Here is a 14,897-nt window from a genome sequence, read left to right on the forward strand (position 1 = left end):
ACTGTGCCAGTCTGTCTAGTATATGGTCTTCGAGGCATATCTGATTATCAAACAGATTCGTACACAATTCAATTTTAGATATAAGAAATCTGTTTCAGTCCTCCTCTGATTAGCACGATAATGCATTCTCAAAAGATCGAGTTCTGATTCATTCTCAATCAAGACATTCTTCCAATCAAATCAGATAAACATGTAGCATGCAATTCTCAAAGCTTTAAATCAGTTCAGATAATAAACATGCATCAAGAATAAATAAACAATTAGATAGATTCGATCTACCCCGCTCATTCTAGTTCAGTCCAAGAACTTACGCTCTGATACCACCTGTTGTGGGGCCTCGGGTTGCTAATCTCAAATTAGGACAATAAATAGAGGCTTAAATAAATAAATCAAGATCATTCAAGCAACTAATTTTTTTTAAACGTATGCATCTCGCTCGATCTGTCAACATTAACCGATCGAGCAAGCAGAACTTAACAATTCTCGGGTTTGAGCAAACATGGCCTCGCTCGATCGGTCAATCTCTACCGATCGAGCGAGCAGAAACATTTCAACTTTCTGTTTTGAATTTTCCAGGCCTCTCTCGATCGGTCAAACCTTACCGATCGAGCGAGCACACTCTGCTCAAAATTCTGCAGAAAACATTTGCTGCTAAAAGCTATCCAAATTTTGTTTTCTCATTCTTTAACAGTACCAAAACATGCTAAATCAATACCAAAGCATGTATATACATAGGTGTCCAGTTCAACACAATATTCTATCTTTCTTACATAATTTACTAGTTCAAAGTCTAGCCAAAACATAAAATACAAAACATGTTCAAAGTAAACTCAATTACAAGATGCCTTAAGACCTTAACATGTTTGATACTATCTCAAGTTCCTCATTCCTCTAAAAAAAAAACCCGAGTCCACACCTCTAGACTCTCTCTCGAGCTACCCACGTCAATTTTGGCCAGCTCCTGCCCCATCTGTTGTCATGCACACATACAAAACAAGACAACAGCCAGAAACATCCGGTGAGAATACAATTCTCAGTATAATCAACATATACATGCGTTCAAATAAAATCATATCGACTTTAAACATATCAACTCAAGAATAGAGTAATCAAACGCATATCAATAGAATCGATTCATAACACTTCTTTGCCATCAAGATTCGTATACGATCTTGACATGGATATCCATCTATCGTAGTCATCTAACTCGAAAATAAGGTCCATCTGACCTTGTCAAGAATCAATTCATATAGCATATCATATCATATCAAATAAAGATCCACTACCTGCGATGGATCAACAACATCAAAATTAAACAATAAAGCAAGTATGTGGTTTATCGGGATAACTCAAGAAGCTTGTTTCTCGAGTTCAAATCCCTGACTCTCGATGTTGTCTTATACCTTCTTATTTTTTGTTCTTAAGGTGCTTCAAATCTCAATCAAATCTTCTTCGAGTCAAAAACTGGATTCCTGAGTCGATCAAATTCAAAACTAACTGAAATATAATGTTGATAAACAAGGAATATCAGCTATCAACTCACATACACTTCAGCTCAATCACAAGACACTAAAACGGCTTCAAATCATAAACCAGCGGCGTAACGACTTGACATCGGTAATCAAAAATCAAACAACAATAATCTAACAACCTCATACACTTCATAAGCAACATATATCAGCAAAATACCATCATATATCAGCATATCTGCATCTATGAAAATCGAATATACTTCTGAAATTTCATATAAATGCATACGATATCCCTTCTTCGATCCGACTTCGATACGGTAATATAGACAAACTCAAGAACACAAATTCAAGATCAAAATATGATTTATTCACATACACAATCTCGAAATATGTTGAATCATCAGAATACTTACACCAAATCTAATCTCGTAACAAGAGGATCGCAGTGCTATGTCCGGAATTAAATTCGGTTGAGAGGATCAAAAGATATCTAAGTTTGAAATAAGAAAATGACTTGTAAAATCTGGATGAGGAAGAAGGTCTCGGTTCTTGCAGAGTATTCTGATGTTAATGTGTATAAAAACTCCTTCTAACATGTGTAATTCCACTAACTCACAATAATTTGCACTTTGGCCCCTCAACTCGTCAATATTTGCAATTCGGTCCTCGGCTCTTATTTAAATTCAATTTCAATCCTAAATAATTTAAGAATATTATAATTTAAATCTAAATTCTAAAAATTCTCAAATTAAATATTCTCGGATTAAAATTAAATAATCTTGAATTAAATCAAATAATCTCGGGCCTTACATTTTAGCTCTAAATCTGATTAATGAACCTTAGGCAAGCGCTTGTTCTCTCGACTCTCATCTAAATTTATGATTATTGATTAATATACCTTAGGCTTATTGTACATTTGTTCCATTCTTTCCTACAAAAACCAAAACTCAAATTCCTCAATCTCTTTGGATCAAGATTTAGTGGAATACAATAGAATAATAGATTCCAATAAAGAACATTTTCTTCTCATTCAGATTCAACATGTGTGGACGCATGAAATCAAACAAAACTATAACTATAAGTCTATATGCCTTGAAAAAATAGAAGAACTCGGATAGAAGTGGAGGCTGGAGCGATAGGGTTTTGTGTTTCAGCTTGATGCATGATTTAACCCCTAAAATCTTGGTATGAAAGAAGCTTATAGCGTGAAAAACAAAAACTCTTGATCAATGTGGAGGTTCGGCCAGAGAAGAATGGTGTTTCATTGGCAATAATTAGCTGTCGATTTTTAGCATCGGAGCGTAATATATTTTACTGTTACAAATCAAAGCAGCAAGGATTGTAAGAGTCGAAACAGTGGTAGAACCCTGTAGTCACCTGGCACAAAGGTAATACACCGGAGAACTGAATACGTAAATGAACGGTATCACGTAGAAGCCCGACTTGAACAGTGAGGAACAAAGCAAAATCCCAAGGATCTGATCAGTAGAATAATAGCTCGAGCAGTGAGGAACAAATCAGTAGTTCATGCACTTTTCCACAAGAATGATGAAGCAAAAGTTTTTCACATGAGGAGGAATTGATTTTCTTGTGTGTTCTCTTCTCAATCATGCACATTTGCTATTAAATGCACATGCACTTGGGCAGCACACCATCTAGGGCAGCAAACTTGTTGGGCATCTTGGGCAGCAACCATGCATTCAATTGTGGAGTCCAAGCAGCCCATGTTGAAAATAAAATTTTGACAAAGCATGGCCAATCATGATTAAATGAAAACATGGCCAACCATCATTGAATTCCATTTCCAATTATTCCAAAAATCCCCCACATGAATGGAAATGGAAAAATCAATAAAAATAATCGTGATAACGTTCAACAGTTGAATTCTGCATAGGGTAGGTAGGCATTATCCTTTGAACCTTCCCTTGTGAAAGCATAGTAATTCACTTGTTGATAGTAGACTTGTGCCTTGTAATTCCTTCAAAGCAGCCCCACTTCTCTCTCACGTAGGTGATTCTATGTTTAATTTCATCAGAATCATTAAAATCTATATGTTTATCCTCTACACTCACTGTTTTGAAAAAGGAATAGACTGGGGATTAACCCCTACAGTGATCTACCAAACCAGTGCGATTAGGTTGTCGCATTGAACCTAGTTCTTGGGATCTCCACTCAGTTTAGATTGGGTTTTCCTTCGCACCAATTTATATTATAGTCTTCAGTCTCATTTCTTTTGATGATTTTGTAACTAACTCTCTGTTTAACCATTTGGTTAACGGATCCGCTACATTCCTTATCAATTGCTATAAACTCATATTCCATCGTAGATCTGGCTATTACAGTTTGTTTAGAAGATTTTCATGAAATTGTTGTACCTCTTAAAATGAATACAAATCCACTTGTAGATTTTGAATCTTTCATATCAGATATCCAGTTTGCATCACTGTATCCTTCAATTACAGCGGGATATCTTGTGTAGTACATCCCATGGTCACGAGTGTATCTTAAATACCTTAGCAATCTGTTAATTGATTTTCAGTAGTCAGCTCCTGGATTACTCGTGAATCTGCTCATTTTGCTTATTGCATAGGCTATGTCTGGTCGTGTACAACTCAAAAAGTACATCAGACTTTCAATGACTCGAGAGTATTCTAATTGGGAGATACTCTCACCCCGATTTTTTGATAGATATTGACTTGTATCTATTGGGGTTCTAGCCAATGCAGAATCATCCTTATTGAATTTCTCAAGTATTTTTTTTCACATAATGTGATTGACTTAGAACCATCACTTCCGATGTTCTATGGATTTTAATTCCAAGGATGACATCGGCTAAGCCTAAATCTTTCATGTCGAATTTATAGTTCAACAATTTCTTAGTAGATTTAATCATCCTATCATTGCTTCCGATAATAAGCATGTCATCTACGTAAAGACATAAAATGTCATAGTCACTTTCAATGTACTTAACGTATACAAATTTGTCACACTCATTGATTTTGAATCCATTTTCAAGTATGACTTTGTCAAATTTTTCATGTAATTGTTTTGGTGCTTGTTTTAAGTCATAAAAAGACTTCACCAATTTACAAACCTTATTTTCTTGCTCAGGTGCAGAAAATCTCTCAGGTTGTTTCATATAAATTTCTTCTTCTAAATCTCCATTTAGAAAAGCAGTCTTTACATCCATTTGGTATACTTCAATATTCTGCAATGCAGCAATTGCAAGTATCACTAGGATTGAAGTTATTCTCGTTATTGGAGAATAAGTGTCAAAGTAATCAAGCCCTTCACGTTGACGGTAACCCTTGATTACCAATCTGGCTTTATACTTTTCTATTGTTCTATCTGATTTCATTTTCCTTTTAAAAATCCATTTATAACCTAATGGTTTGCTTCCCGAAGGAAGGTCCACTAGTTCCCATGTATGATTTTGCAAAATGGATTCTATTTCGGAATTTATAGCCTCTTTCCATTGAGGTCCTTTGACCGGCTAAATCGGTTTGATAAAAATCTACTGGCAAGCGCACCAGGTCAAGTAATAGTAAAGTGGACTGAGAGTCCAAGTATCGATCCCACAGAGACTGTTGTCAATTCTCAAGAATTTATTATTTTACTTAATCTAGACAAAATAATAAAAAACAATTAGATTTAAATAAAATAAGAAAATAAAATAAAAACTACTTAAGAAATACGAATAAAAATAACTAAAGATAAAAATAATTAAAATAAAGACAACCAAGACACATGTAGGTACCGAACAAATCATGTAACATGTTGTTGATTCAGGACTCAGATTTAATCTTAATTCACGGGAATTTTCCTAATTTGTTCAAAGGTCTATTTCTAGAACAATCAAATCTATTCAAATATTGATGAACTAATCTTTCGTAATTCTAAACAAATTTGAATGCATTAAATATTTATGAAAATTCAGTTTACACCCAAACCGCATAATGAAACCGAATTCTATTTCTAGTTAGTTTTACAATATGTTAATTATCAAAGTGATCAAAATCAAAACCTCCTCTGTCGATTTGGAATTGATTAACATGCAAGAAAATAGTTGATCAGACTATTCACAAGACAAATATAAATCTGACAATCAATAAAATAAAATCAACTCTAAAAAATCCCAAACAAAAATCCAAGTTTTCTACATGAATTTGTTCGGCCCAATCACGCCGTCTTGGTTGAAAATAAACTACTCAATAATTAAAAACAATAATTCAAAAATAAAAATAAAAAGAAGAAAAGAAAAGAGAAATCTTCTCTCTCAAGCCTTGTAGCCGCCTCCTCTTGCGTTGTCTGCGCTCTGGAGCTTCCGAAACCCTCAAAAATATGTTATATCTTCTATATATATGGTCCGGAACGCCTACCAGTTAATTTCCTCTCAAAATAAGGATTTTTCGGAACACATATGACCCCCGAACACGCGCGCGCGCGGCATAGGCCTCGCACGCGCGCAGCACATAAAAACAGAAGGCTGTACGTCGGACTCGCGCGCGCGCGAGCTTGATTCTCGCGCGCGCGCAGTACAAAAAATATGCACCGAGCGACAATTTTCAAAAATTCATATCTCAAGATTTAGCCGTCGGATTGAGCTGAAATTTGGACAGAAGCTTCAAAACATCTTTAACTTTAATCTGAACGGTGAAGATTGGATTTCAATGTATCTATAATTAAATATGATTTTTCGATCAAGGCTGCTCCGTAATTCGCTCTTCAAAAATCCATTTTCCTACAAAATTAACCCAAGGAGTGAAATACACACATGCACTAAAACACATAAAAACACATAAAAATAATATGAATGCACACAAAATAGACATAAAAATAACATGAAATAATGAATACAAAATGCACTTATCAACACCCCCATACTTAAACCTTGCTCGCCCTCGAGCAAGACATGCAAAAACAAAATGCAGACAAAAACATAAGTAAGGACGATTCATAAATGTGCAAAGCCTCTGAGAAGTTTAATCACAAAACAAAAAACACAGACATGCTCTCAACTTTTCATAATACACCTTCGGTTTAACGTGAACGTGTGTGTGTGAAATGTCATTCCAGTTTCATAAAACTTAGACCGAATTCGTTTCAAAACTGCTTAGCGACCTATGACAAATTAGTGCAAGTTTAACTCTTCAAGTGCTCATTCCTTCCAACGACCTCTAGACAAACCCACCTCCCTTGAGATAATGAATTATACACCTCCGGATTTTGCACCCGGTATTGCATTAGCCCCAATAATTACCCGCTGACTTAGCTATAACTGGCTAGGATACGAAAAATCATTCTATTTTTTCTTTCTAATCCCCTCGTCTATAGCCCGGATGGAGCATCAATCCCATTGAATCCGCATACTTAGCCTTAAATTTGATTTTTTTTTTTTTTAGGATTTTAATCCTTTCAAGGCCCGGATGAAATTGTATATAAATTTTTCTAGGTGCGCCCAAGATCATAAGTGTAAACTAGAGCCTCATCAAAATTCATAGAACACAATCAAGATCCACAAACCACCTATTGCCGTGCAATGGTCAAACAGACAGAAACTTCATCAAATCTTTCGCTAAAATTCACTGGTCTAACATTAGTGCTTAAAAATATTCACGGTTCAACCTAAAGTTTCTCATGTCCAGTCAAGAGCAAAAAATTTTCAAAAATCCATTTTTTTCAAAATTCATCATCATAGGCTACCATGACTTATCCTACCCATGCAGGACAACACAAAAAACAACAAAAACACACTATGCAAACAGACATGAAACGAACTTTATGCAACACAAACACAAAACATAATGAAATAAACTAGTCTACCCCTCCATACTTATCCAAAGCATTGCCCTCAATGCTTCAGACAAAGAACAGAATTCAAAACGAACAAAAACACAATGAAAACAGAAATAACACTCCCCTGGTTTTTGTTTCATTCTCTTCCTTCTTGACGGCATCAGCTGGGACAGTAGCATCAGTCTAGATATATCGGCAGGCATGACCAACTGGCATGGGAAAGAAAACAAAATCAAATAAAAACAAAATATAAAAAAAAACAAAATAAAAACAAAAGCAAAAACACTGGGTTGCCTCCCAGTCAGCGCTAAAATTATAGTCTATAGCCCGACTATGCAGAAGCCACCATCAAAGAGCGGCTGCCGCCCATAGTAAGAATCATACGATTCTACGTAAGGGTTTTGAATTTCTTCGCCCTCAAGCTTGGCGTGATATTTGCAGTTTAAGCTTGTCGGTCCAACAGTACTCGGCATGAAATTTTTCCTTTGGAAAGAGACTCTGATTCTAGGCTGAAGCTCAAAGAGGATGTAATACTGTGGAGGTGGCGTCAATGGCAAAAAAGTATCTTCTAACGGTGTACATAAAACGACCACTGACGAGGTAAAATCTCTCTCCTTGTATAGTTCTTCCTCCTCCACTATTACGTTTGGCTCTTCTTCACAAGAAGATTCCTCAAAAATGATTTCTTCATGCTCTGGCTCAGTTACTTCACTCTCTTGACAGATCTCAAAAATTGATTCTCTAAGAAGCGCAATCTGTTCATCCAAAAGACTCATGCGGCTTTCTAAGAATTTATTTGACTCTGTCTGCTGTCGCACAAGATTTTCCAACTGAGCCACATAATCTTCGGAACGCCCTATGCACTCTTCTTGATGCTTCGGTGGCTGGTTCGCAAAATTTTTAGAGTTGATATCTGGAGGATATTGGTGACTCCAACCCTGCAGTGAAGGATCACAATGCCAATGGTAGTCAAAATCTGCCATATCATTTAACAAGTGCATCGCACTGTCTTCATCTCTTCTAAACAATTGACTGCCAGTGGCCAACGCTCCATAATCCACCCAACTTCTTGTAATCTCATCCAAACCACCATAAAAAAATTGAGTGAGGGTGTAGCTCGAAAATTTATGGCATCGAAATCTGTTCGCCAAATCATTGAATCTCCACCAAACAGCATAGAATGGCTCCAAGTATTGCTGGCCAAATCTTGTGAACACCTGATGATGATCCATCTCCAAGTACCTCACAAGCAAAAGAAAATAAAAAAAAATCAAAATTAAAATAAAATAAAAAAAAACGAAAAGAACGAAAAGATAGAAATAAAAAAAAATGTCTAGCCTCAAGCAAATAATCTATCCTAATATCAACTAAACAGTCCCCGGCAACGGCGCCAAAAACTTGACCGGCTAAATCGGTTTGATAAAAATCTACTGGCAAGAGCACCAGGTCAAGTAATAGTAAAGTGGACTGAGAGTCCAAGTATCGATCCCACAGAGACTGTTGTCAATTCTCAAGAATTTATTATTTTACTTAATCTAGACAAAATAATAAAAAACAATTTGATTTAAATAAAATAAGAAAATAAAATAAAAACTACTTAAGAAATACGAATAAAAATAACTAAAGATAAAAATAATTAAAATAAAGACAACCAAGACACATGTAGGTACCGAACAAATCATGTAACATGTAGTTGATTCAGGACTCAGATTTAATCTTAATTCACGGGAATTTTCCTAATTTGTTCAAAGGTCTATTTCTAGAACAATCAAATCTATTCAAATATTGATGAACTAATCTTTCGTAATTCTAATCAAATTTGAATGCATAAAATATTTATGAAAATTCAGTTTACACCCAAACCGCATAATGAAACCGAATTCTATTTCTAGTCAGTTTTACAATATGTTAATTATCAAAGTGATCAAAATCAAAACCTCCTCTGTCGATTTGGAATTGATTAACATGCAAGAAAACAGTTGATCAGACTATTCACAAGAAAAATATAAATCTGACAATCAATAAAATAAAATCAACTCTAAAAAATTCCAAACAAACATCCAAGTTTTCTACATGAATTTGTTCGGCCCAATCACGCCGTCTTGGTTGAAAATAAACTACTCAATAATTAAAAACAATAATTCAAAAATAAAAATAATAAGAAGAAAAGAAAAGAGAAATCTTCTCTCCCAAGCCTTGTAGCCGCCTCCTCTTGCGTTGTTTGCGCTCTGGAGCTTTCGAAACCCTCAAAAATATGTTATATCTTCTATATATATGGTCCGGAACGCCTACTAGTTAATTTCCTCTCAAAATAAGGATTTTTCGGAACACATATGACCCCCAAACACGTGCGCGCGCGGCATAGGCCTCACACACGCGCAGCACATAAAAACAGAAGGCTGTACGTCGGACTCGCGCGCGCGCGAGCTTGATTCTCGCGCGCGCGCAGTACAAAAAATCTGCACCGAGCGACAATTTTCAAAAATTCATATCTGGAGATCTAGCCGTCGGATTGAGCCAAAATTTGGACAGCAGCTTCAAAACATCTTTAACTTTAATCTGAACGCTAAAATTAAATATGATTTTTCGATCAAGGCTTCTCTGTAATTCACTCTTCAAAAATCCATTTTCCTACAAAATTAATCCAAGGAGTGAAATACACACACATGCACTAAAACACATAAAAAAACATAAAAATAATATGAATGCACACAAAATAGACATAAAAATAACATGAAATAATGCATACAAAATGCACTTATCATCCTTCATATGAATTCATAGCTTCCTTGAAGCTTTGAGGTTCACTTTCCAACATGAAAGTGATGAAATCCGGACCAAAGGATTTCTCAATCCTAGCTATCTTGCTACGTCTAGGTTCAACCTCATGGTTAACCTCTTGTTCCATTGACTCATGTGATCTTTTGGAAGAACTTAGTTCTTCCTTAGATTTACAAGGGAACACATGTTCAAAAAACGAAGCATTTCTCGATTCCATTATCGTATTCTTATGAATATCAGGTATTTGAGATTTATATACAAAGAAACGATAAGCGCTACTGTTGTGTGCATATCCAATGAAAATGCAATCAACAGTTTTAGGTTCAATCTTTACCTTTTTCGGAGTAGGTACAACTACTTTAGCAAGACACCTCCACACTCGCAAATATTAATAGGAAGGTGTTCTTCCTTTTCATAATTCATATGGACTTTTATTTTGCTTCTTTTGGGATACCTTATTTAAAAGGTAATTAGCTATTAGAATAGCTTCCCCCCACATGTTCTGTGGTAAACCAGAACTCAATAACAGTGCATTAATCATTTCTTTCAAAGTGCAATTTTTCCTCTCTGCAACGCCATTTTTCTGAGGAGAGTAAGGTGCAGTTCTTTCGTGTCTAATGTCATGTTGAGTACAAAACTCAGCAAATGGTGATTCATATTCACCTCCACGATCACTTCTTAACACCTTAATTTTCTTGCTAAGTTGGTTTTCAACTTCACTTTTGTAGTGGACAAATTTTTCAATAGCTTCATCTTTACTTTTAAGAAGATATATATAGCAATATTTTGTGTTATAATCAACAATAGTAATGAATTATTTATTTCCACCGCGTGTAGGCACTCCTTTTAAATCACATACATTAGTGTGAATCAAATCAAGAGGTTCACTATTTCTTTCAATAGTTTGGAAAGATGATCTTGTTAACTTTTCTTCAACACAAGTTTCACATTTGTGGTTTTTATCAATATGAAATATGGGTATGTTTTCAAGTTAATTAATCTACGAATTGTATCATAATTAACATGTCCTAGTCTACCATGCCACAAATTGGAATACTCAAGCAAATAAATAGAAACATTCACTTTATTTATTTTCGGCTTAATAGCTATTACATTGAGCTTAAATAAGACATTACAAACATAACCCTTTTCGACAAACATTCCACATTTTGATAAAACAATTTTGTCTAACTCAAACATAGTACGAAAGCCATGCTTATTCAAAAGCGAACCAGACACCAAATTCTTTCGAATTTTCGGCACATATAACACGTTGTTAAGAGTAAGCTCTTTCCCAAAAGTCATTTTCTAAATAACATTTCCTTGTCCCTTGATATCAGATATATCAGATTTTCCCATGTACACCTTTTCACCATTCTTAAACTCATCAAGAATTGCAAACATCTCTTTATCTGAGCACACATGGCGAGTGGCCCCAGTGTCAATCCACCATTCTCTTGGGTTTGAACCCACCAAGTTCACCTCAGAAATAACAACACAAAGATTCATATTATAAACCTCTTGAGACATGGACTCCACCATATTTATCTCCTTATTTTTCTTTGGTTTCTTGCACTTAGAAGCCTTGTGACCCGGACCGCCACAGTTGTAACATTTTTCAAAAAATTTCCATTTTGAAATTGTCTTTCTTGGGTCCCAACTTGCAATCTCTCCCAAATTTACTAGTTTTTTTCTTGATCTTGGAGCTCTGATCATGCTCGACCACTTTTGATTTTGCGACATCAAGATTAAAAAATCTTTTCTCAAAACCCTTGTTGTCTTCTTCAATGCGAAGCCTAACAACAAGTTCTTCCACATTCATTTCTTTTCTTTTGTGTTTCAGATAATTTTTGAAATCCTTCCAAGCCGGAAGCAGTTTTTCAATAATAGCTGCCACTTGGAAGGTTTCAATTAGCATCATGCCATCCGCATGTATATCATGCAAGATCACTTGGAGTTCTTGAACTTGACTGATCACAGATTTAGAGTCGATCATCTTGTAGTCCAAAAATCTACCAACAATAAACTTCTTATCCCCGACATTTTTGGTTTTGTATTTCCGATCCAAAGATTCCCATAATTCCTGAGCCGTCTTTTTCTCACTATACACATTGTACAGCGAATCAGCCAAACCATTAATTATATAATTTCTACACAAAAAATCTGAATGGTATCATGCATCAACAACACTAGTAGTCTGCATATCTCCCTCAACAGGTTTGGGAGCATCTTCAGTGAGGAACTTTGCTAGATTCAAGTTTGTAGATAGAACAACATCTTTTGTTGCCATCTTTTGAAATTCAAGCCCTCGAATTTCTCCGGCCTATCAGTATGGATCAGAGTCACCGCAGCAGGAGGATCAACAAAATTAGGAGGAGTGATCTTTGGAATATTCGAGTAAGTCGAATAAGAATCCATATCGAGATTGATCCACACAACAGAATCACGAAGAGAAAGAAATCTGTTTTAAGTTTGTTACAAATGAAGCAGCAAGGATTGTAAGAGCCGAAACAGTAATGAGATAGCATGCAAACCAGTAAGAAAACTGAGGCCTGTACGAAGTACAATTTTCTTAAAACAGATTCGTCCCCTCCCGGATGTGCTCGGAGGATCACGACGGACGTCTGTTTCCCAGGATACAACGGTAAAACCTTGTAGTCACCTGGCACGAAGGTACTATACCGGCAAACTGAATACATAAATGAAAGGTATCACGTAAAAGCCCGACTTGAATAGTGAGGAACAAAGCAAAATCCCAAGGATCTGATCAGTAGAATAATAGCTCGAGCAGTGAGGAACAAATCAGTAGTTCATTCAGTTTTCCACAAGAATGATGAAGCATAAAGTTTTTCACGTGAGGAGGAATTGATTTTCTTGTGTGTTCTCTTCTCAATCATGCACATTTGCTATTAAATGCACATGCACTTGGGTAGAACACCATCTCGGGCAGCAGACCTGTTGGGCATCTTGGGCAGCAGCCATGTATTCAATTATGGAGTCCAAGCAGTCCATGTTGAAAATAAATTTTTGACAAAACATGGCCAACAATCATTAAATGGAAACATGACCAACCATCATTGAATTTCATTTCCAATTATTCCAACATTTACGACTTACGAGTGGGCTAAACAAATTCAAAATACCAAGGGGCAAAAAATTTATGTAAGGCTAAGCCCAATAATAAAAACCAAAGCCCATATACTACTAACTAAAAAAAATGGACTAGGCAGGATCTCACCCCAGTCTTTGGGGTGGCTCCGTCCCTGATGATAATCTTGGGAAAACCTAGGTGCCCTACCATCCCCACATCTAGGGTTTCAATCGTCACTCTACAAGAATAACCCAATAATTCAAGCACTATGTTCCAAAGACTCATATTGCATGCTCTGATACCATAAATATAGTGACTCATCCCAGAATCACTAAGGAACCAAATATTACACATGAAATTAAAGCTTAAATAACAGAATCAGAGAAAAACTACGGAAACTTAAATCAAATACTAACCCGATAGAATACAATCGGTAAATAACTAAAACCAAAAATAATAACAATAATACAACCCAAATAGAAATCCAATACAAAAGGGTCAAGACTAACTAAAACCACTGGCACCAACTGAGTTCCCAACCCTCCGGTTGCCAACTACTCACTGATCCTCAAAACTGAGAAACCTGCAACTGCTCCGTCGAATGGGGTGTCCAATAAAACACATGGATGTGAGCAAATAATGCTCAATACGGAGGTATGAGTATACACATGCTATGAATACAATTACAATTGCATATGAATGGGTACCGAGAACCTATCATAGATAAAACACTGCTCAGTCAAAGGCGCCATGGTATGTAGTACGTTGAGCCGTCGCATCAGGAGGCACTCCCATACCATAAAACCGTGGATATATTCGGACCCAAATTCATGGCATCCATCCACTAAAACAATGGGGCTGAGCGACCCCTCTATTGGTAATGTCAATGGAAGACAGACTCAACGTGCTAATGCATGGATCATAATAATTGTGACATAATAATGCACACATAAGCTGTAACGCCCCGTTTTTATCTTAAATGAGTTTATTTGAGTTAATCGGAGATTACAGAGTTCGAGAGCCGACTTGATTTTGATCAGGGTCTATTTTGAAAATTTTGGATTTTTCAGGGACTAAAGTGCAAATAATGGATTTTATATATTATCTACACATTGTTTGACTTGTCTTAGTCTCCTTCTTCCTCCCTTACACTCCTTATCCATTGTTGGCCGCCCCTTTGAGCTTTTAAGCTCCTAGATTTCAGTCTGAGCTCGATCCGGTCTTTGGAATTTATTTCTGAAGGCAGTTTAGCGATCACTGCAGCGAGAGCTCCGTTATAACGTAATTTTTTCTACGATCCAATACATTCTATTTTTTGGATGTCGTTAGAATTGTTCAAGATTCGAGTATGTTGTTCTTGACAAAGTTCTGATCGTTTATTATCTGTCGGTTTTAAAATAGAGAGACGTTCGGAATTGTTATGATTTTTGGAAGCTATTTTCGAAAATGAAGTTTTGAGATGTGTTGGGTTTGACTTTTTACTGTTGTCTTAGCATTGATATGAGTTGATATCGTTATTGAACTGCTGTCTGCATTTCCGGTTCGTTCAGTTTATAGTCATTATGCCGCCGGTTTGAGTTTTTAAGACTTTGAACCGTTTGAATCGTAGAACTTTGGCTTGTGAGTTGATCGTTGTTGTTGATCATCTCTTGTCTTCATACAGATTCGTTTGGAGTTTGTCGAGCCGGTGTTGACAGCTGTTGATCGTCAAGAGTTGGACGAAGATCGGTAAAGAGATTATCTTTAGCCGTTATTGT

Source organism: Henckelia pumila, chromosome 1 (assembly GCF_033568475.1).
Source record: "Henckelia pumila isolate YLH828 chromosome 1, ASM3356847v2, whole genome shotgun sequence".
NCBI classification, from domain to species: domain Eukaryota; kingdom Viridiplantae; phylum Streptophyta; class Magnoliopsida; order Lamiales; family Gesneriaceae; genus Henckelia; species Henckelia pumila.